Source organism: Megascapheus bottae, chromosome 4 (assembly GCF_031878675.1).
Source record: "Megascapheus bottae isolate mThoBot1 chromosome 4, mThoBot2.hap1, whole genome shotgun sequence".
NCBI classification, from domain to species: Eukaryota; Metazoa; Chordata; class Mammalia; order Rodentia; family Geomyidae; genus Megascapheus; species Megascapheus bottae.
In genome coordinates, this window is record NC_143512.1 from 26,066,977 (window position 1) to 26,074,246 (window position 7,270).

The window sequence follows — 7,270 nt, forward strand, 5'->3', positions numbered from 1 at the left end:
AAGCATCAACTAGGTGTAAACTCTTGCAAAAAGGATTATGAGTTTCTATGCAGTTTCTACAAGGTTTACAGAGCAGATATCCCTGAATATTTATTGATTTATCACAAGAAACTCCAGGAAACAAATCATTTCAACAAATCAATTGAAAAACATTTATTGATCTGCTAATGGACCCAAACATTAAAAGAGGTGCTATGTATACAAAAGTAAATAGAGTTGAAGCTTTTGTCCCTCAATTAGCTAGCAATCCAGGAAAAAAACAGCACAAGGAATTAAATGAGACTAATATAATTACACTTTTACCTGTACTCTTAAAAATACATTCCTTCTTCAACATCTTCCTGCAATTCACAAGGATCCCCTGAGAAGAGGCAGCTACTCAAAGTACTTAGATGGTTTCTGCAGTGCAATGTAGAACACATTTTAGGGTGCTCTTGAATTTAGATTAGCTCCTACAGGAAAAGCATGGAGAAGGAAGGACAGTGAAAAGTTTGTTGGGGGGGGGCAGGAATCAATGTAGCAGTTAGACTGAAGTAATAAATTCAGAATTCTATTGCACGATAGGATAGCTAAAAAAATTGAATGTGCATTTTCAAGTTACTATAAGCAAAACTTTTAAATAGTTTTACACAAAGCAAAGATAAACTTTTTAAAGTACACATATAAAAAGTGACTAGTTTTGAGATTTATGACTCAATTGGCAGAGCATGTGGCTATCAGAAATAATACCATCAGTACTGAAAATAAAAGGACCTGATTTACTTACATATACACATATGGAAAACTTGGATTATACATCATATATTTTCATAATTATTGCATGCCAATTGAAAATAAATAAAATTTAAAATACTAATATACAGAACTGACATCCCTTGACAACTGAAAATATTTACTATTTTTTTCATCTATTTTCAAACCATAGGAAAACACTCAAAAATACAATGACTTTCTGACTTGGACCCCAATAACTTAAGAAATAAGCAAAAGTTGACACGGGATGCCTCAAATGTAAAAGCTTCTGAACACCAGAGACAACAAATGTCAGTATGAAAAGATGACCTAGAGAGTGGGAAAAACCTCTTTGTTAGCTACTCATAGAACAAAAGATTAATTTCCAGAATATATTACTAACACTCAAAAAACAAAAAAAATGAGTTCATAAATTAGAAAAGGTATGGATAGTTCTCAAAAGAAGACTATAGATGACCAACGTACACTTGAAGAAATGGACAACATCCATAGCCATAAAGAAAATGCAACTTGAAATGACACAGAACTTCCATCTCATCTCAGCCAGAATCCTCGATAAATAACTAATAAATAATGATAAACCATCAATAAGTCAATCATCAAAAAATAATAAAATGACAAATTCTGGTGAAGATCTTAAGGAAAAAGAACAGTGTTACACTATAGAACTCAGTATGGAAGTTCTGAGTATAAAAATAAAATCCTAGGAAATGGAGTTCTAAAAATAGAACTATCTCCTGATCCTGCTACACCACTCCAATGCATATATCCAAAAACTATAAGTCAGCGTAGAATAGAGATACCAACACATCTGTGTTTGTGGCGGCACTATATCCTGCCATCATGCTATGGAACCACCCTAGGTATCATCAACCAATGAATGGATACACTGTATATGGAGAATGGAGTATTGTTCAGCCAGGAAGAACAAAATCATGTTGAGTGCAAGAAAATGAATGGAACTAGAGATTTCATTAAGGCAGACTCGTAAGTGCAAATGTCACATGTTTTCTCTTTCAGGCAGAATCTAAGTCTGAAAGAAAAAAAAAAGAATGACCCAAGTGTAAATTGGGGTCATTATTTAGGGATGACAAGGTAAAAAAGGGTGAGCATGATCCAAGAACTTCATACACACATATAAAAAAAATAATAAAGCTTGTTCAAATTGTTTTAAAATGAGAAAGGACTGGAATAGTAAAGAGTAATACAGAGAGTGAATTTGATCAAAGCATATTTTAATATTGTTATTAGCGTGCATTAGTTGTATAGAGAAAGGAGTTTACTATGATGTTTCTATACATGCACACATACAAATTGTCATCCTCAACCTCTCCTTTCTGTCATTTTCCCTCATCTTCCTTTCCCTTCTAGAACAATTTCAACATGCTTCATTGCTCTGTTTTTAATATATGAAAATATCCAGTCTTATTTATCTTTTCTGTTCACTCTTCCTTTTCCCTTTGACACTGGCCCAGGCAAAATAGATCCTATCATTCACATTTTTAGGGTGTATAATTTCACCAAAGGGTTTAACCTTGGCATTTTAGACAATCATATATTATATTTTAATCAGAATAACCTCCTCCATGGCTTTCACTTTTCTTGTTTCTCCAACCTCTTACTGATCAACAGCTTTCTTTAAGATTATGTATGCCATCTTCATATATAGTTGCAATATATGTCTAAATTTCCAGAGTACACTTAATATATTTATGAAACCCTTTTGAACAACCAATATATCATAATAAAGATAGTAACTGTGAACTTGGTTATATACAGGAGTTATAAGCTCCAATACTAGGCAAAACCAGGCTGGCAATCTCAATGTGTGTACTAAGCAGGGTTTAATCCAACAGGAAGTAGTAAAGCTTGAGGCAAACAATAAGGTATGCTGCCAATAAAGTAAACCAAATTCACCACATAGAGCTATGTTTCCTCATGGGAGGTAGACTCTGACTTCCACTAGAAAATACCAATCAACTGACTTTCTGTTTCTTTGTTTCTATTGTAGTTTTATTATTTTTATTATTACTAGTAATTTATATATATATATGTATTTCCATATATATATATGGAAACAATATCATTTTAATGTTAGAACATTAGATATATTTTTTTACATTTTTAAATATATTTTTGTAAGTAATAGAAGGGTTACATTATATTCGCCAGATAGAAGTTGCGTACTTCACAAACATTGATACCCTTTCTAGAAATAGTATCTTTTTATGGAAAAGTATCTTCTCATAGAAAAGAGACATGTAGACATTCTTTAATACATTTTCTCCTAGAGTTTACAGTTTACCTTTCTTCTGTTTCTACATAATAGTGTTGTGAATAATTTAGGTACCCTGCAAGTCTACACTTCTTTTCTAAAATTAAATTCACCACTAGTCTTGATCAAACATTTGAGATTCCAAGTCCTTCAGGCTTCAACTGTGGTTTTGCTTGTGTGCAACCCAGGCCTTTGCAGGAAGGGATTCTTGGAAATGACATATAGATCCCTTGCCATATGGTTTGCACATGCGTTTTCTGGATGCATGGCTAATTCAAGGGCATGAGAAAACATATGCAAGCGCTATTGGGCATAGAAATTTACACATTTCTTTGAAATGTTGACCTTGAAATGTTTAACACCTGTAGTATACAGGATGTGACAACATCTCACAAAAAGAACCCACAAATCTTTATTGTAAATATGACAGGAAATGGAAAGAAATCTCATCTTTTTTACATAAAGATAACCTCAACTGGGCAAAGATTGAGTAAGGATGTTTCTTCATCACAATGTTGTTTTATTTCTTTAATATAGAAAAGGTAGTTGTCATAATCACCATCAGAAGTAAAATGTCCATCTTCCTACAATTTATGCAAAATAAACTATTAAAAATTTTAAAATGTTACAGGTATGATTTCTATGCAGTCTAAATTAAAATAATGCTATCAATACTGAGCTTTTGGCACTAAATCTATAATCTAAATGTCTATAATCTAAAAGATACAATTTAATAATCATAGTCTTAACTATTATTAGCTGATCCAATTGGAATAAAAATATTTTAATCCTTGGAACCACTATTTATTCATCTGTAAAATGAGCATAAGAATACTTATCACACAGGTTAGTAAGTATCAAATGACATAGACTAAAATAGGAGATGTGGTTTATCAGCTAATTTAAAGCAGAGGTATATCAACCTAGAGTCAAACTGTAATTCTTCCACATGCATAGTGTATTTCTTTGAACAGATTATTTAATAGTGCTAATTGTGGTGGTGAGACGTATTGCTAGCCTACTTTGAATAGTTTTATGAATTCTATGTATTAGATAATTGCTCAACAAGAGCAGAAAGTACCAATTTGAATTGAATTAATGACTACCCATGGGTAATTCAAACATTCACATCCATAATAAGAACTAAAAGTGGTTGATATTTTCTGAGAAGTTTTATTGTACAAAGAATTTTATGAGTAAATAGTTCAGTCATATATTTCTTACAACATTCTCATGACACTTACAAAATACAAAATAATATTAACACTGACTCATAGCAACACTGGTGCTCAGGAAGATAAATGCTAGAAAACACAAAAGAGCAACAGAACAAGGAGTAGCAATATGGGTAGCCTGTGTGCTCGCGCCCGCGTGCCTGTGTGAGTCCATCTTAGAGTCCACACTCAGGAAAACTAATTAAAATAAATGTTTCCAGTTTTCTGAGGTGTACATGGGGGGCTTCATGATATGAATAAAGAGAGAAACATGAAGAAGAATGGAGTTAAAACTCATGGAGGGGAGGAGGGGTTAATCAGAAGGTCAAATGAGGTGGCAAGAGCCTGATAAATGAACTATTGTTCCCTTCAGGAGCTGCTGGTATGTCTGCATCACAAATGTACCATAGTGCTCTTACCTTATGTAGAATTATTCTTAATACAGTTCTCTAGACAGCAATTAATAGTTTGTTGCTTATGTGGCATGAAATGAAAACTGATTTGCTCTTTATCCTCTAGAATAGTGACTTCAACTGTTCTTGTACATTAGAATTTCTTGAGAGACTTCCCCAAAATACCAATGTTCTGAAATTCTCAGTCATTTATTTTGGATGGAATATATATTTTCCAAAAGTTCCCAAGCATTCCAACATGTAAGCCTATTGAGAAATGTTCTCTAGAATTGTGGCAAGTTTATTATACACATATGCAGAAATATAACAATCATACCTTTGGTACAATTAATGCACACTGACAATATATATACATATATATACATATATATATACATATATATATATATATAAAACCTTTATATTCCAGCTCAGATCCCATTTCATGTGACTGGTAACTACTTTTCTCAAAAAAATTCTTACATTATTACTGTGTAAGAAAATGTTTAGAACTTCCACTCATTTCAGCAAATGTAAGAACAAATTTCCCCCTTGACTTAAAAGTGGTATCATAGCACAGATGAGAAAGCCAGTATATATTGGCCAACTGAAGTCTGAGACTCACAATACTTAACATTCCATTCTTGCTTCAATCTTCTAGGAAAAAAATCATTAGGTTAGACTTTCATGCCAGCGGCAAGTTACAAGAGGGTCTTCAGGACACTGCAAATGTAGTAAAATTCCAAGTGTCTATTGACATTCTCTAACAATCTGGCAGTTTAAGCCTTTGAGTTACAAATCAGCAAGTTTCATTTCAAACATCTGTGGACATTTAAGTTCACCAGAAAATTGGCAAAATTATCCCAAAGGATAAAAGACACTTGAGAGTGATATCAGTCATCCATCATTTCCCACAATCATTGTAGCAGGGAAACAGCTTTAGAAAATTAGCATTGGACTCAATCTCCTGTCTTCTCATTCTTGCCAGAGCACCTTCCTTGGTGGCTCAAATACCACATAAGGTGATTCTATGAACACTCATCATTTCTGATGGACAGGAGATACAAAGCAGGCGAAATACCTCCAAGTGACCTCTCATCAGAAGGTCACAGAGCTGACCTAAAGTAAACTGACAGTGTGACAGTCAGATGGATTATCATGGCCAAATAGGAAAAAATAAGTGAAGAAGTCCTGAGAAAGAAAATTATACCAGCTGAAGATCAATTGTTAGTACCTTTATTCTGCATGTAGTGCAACATTGTACTACTAATTGTTCAGGGTCTATGTTGGTGACAATGAAAAAAAAAGAAAATACTTCTATGCAAATACCACTGATTGAATGGACACCACATATAACAGTAAACGACGACTTGCTCTATTGACTCTTGTATGCTTTTGAAGCAGTATATATTTTTTATTTTTAATAATTTATTTTTTTATTTCAATGTATACAGAGGTTACAGTTATATTTGCCAGATAGAGGGTGCATTACTTCTCACACATTGATATTCCTTCTTATGGTTTTGTCCCCATTTCCTTCCCTCCAACCCCTCATTTTTCCCTCTTATTTCAAATAAACAAGTAAACATCTATATAATATACCATGTAACAAAGTGGGATACTGTAACAACATTATCTAAATAAAGGTGAATTTAGAGTAGAAAGCTTATAAATATACCTTCCGTTATAAAGAAAGCACTAAAGAGCTATGATAGAAGTTTGAAACTATAAGACAATAAAATAGTAAAATTATAATTCTTGAATTACAAGGAAGTTGATATTTGTCCCTTTTTAAAGATAATGAAGAAAGGCAAACCTAAGGGTTCTGCTGTAGCTTTCTGCAGCTCTCCAAAAAACTTGCATTGGCAACTAACTCCTTACTAATTACGTTACACTGTGGGATCTAATGGGAAGTGTTTAATTATGAGGTTGAAGCATTATATTTAAGACCAAAAGCTCACCAAGATGTTTCAGAAATGCTTTGAAACTCCTGACACTTTCAAGGAGTGTACATAATCAAAAGAACAACACTAGCTATTCATTTCTCTTTCTTTTTCCCAGAAAGACATTTTCAGAGGCTTTATGAGGTACCCAAAAATGCTAAGAGAAAGCTAATAAAATCCCATTTCCAACTACATATCAGTGTGGAATTGGGTTTTCCTTATAGCGTTTACCTAAAATAATAGATTTTAGCAGAAAATGCAGAAGAGTATCTGATAAAAGCATATTTTTCTTTTTTATTAAGCTAGATATTAAGAATATTTTTAAATACAATAAATTATTATTGATATTTTGAAGGTTGATTTTCATAAAATATTTTTATTATAAGCAAGTGTTGGATTTATTGTTTTATTTATGTGATCTATTAAATCTTTAAATTTGTTGATTTTAATTTTTAATTCAGTGAATATAAATAAACATAACTCCCATAAGAAAAGCCAAAGAGAAAAAGGAGGTGTTTAGTAATTTTTAAGTTATCCTAAGGAAAAAGCTTTGATATTTCCTACTTCAGCCTATTCTTAAATATCATTAAGTAATCTTGTTGCCTTCTGTTTCATTTATGATTATTCTTTATTCAAAAGATAATTATGTATCTAGTACATAGTTGTTGACTTCTAATGTCATCCTTCAATTAA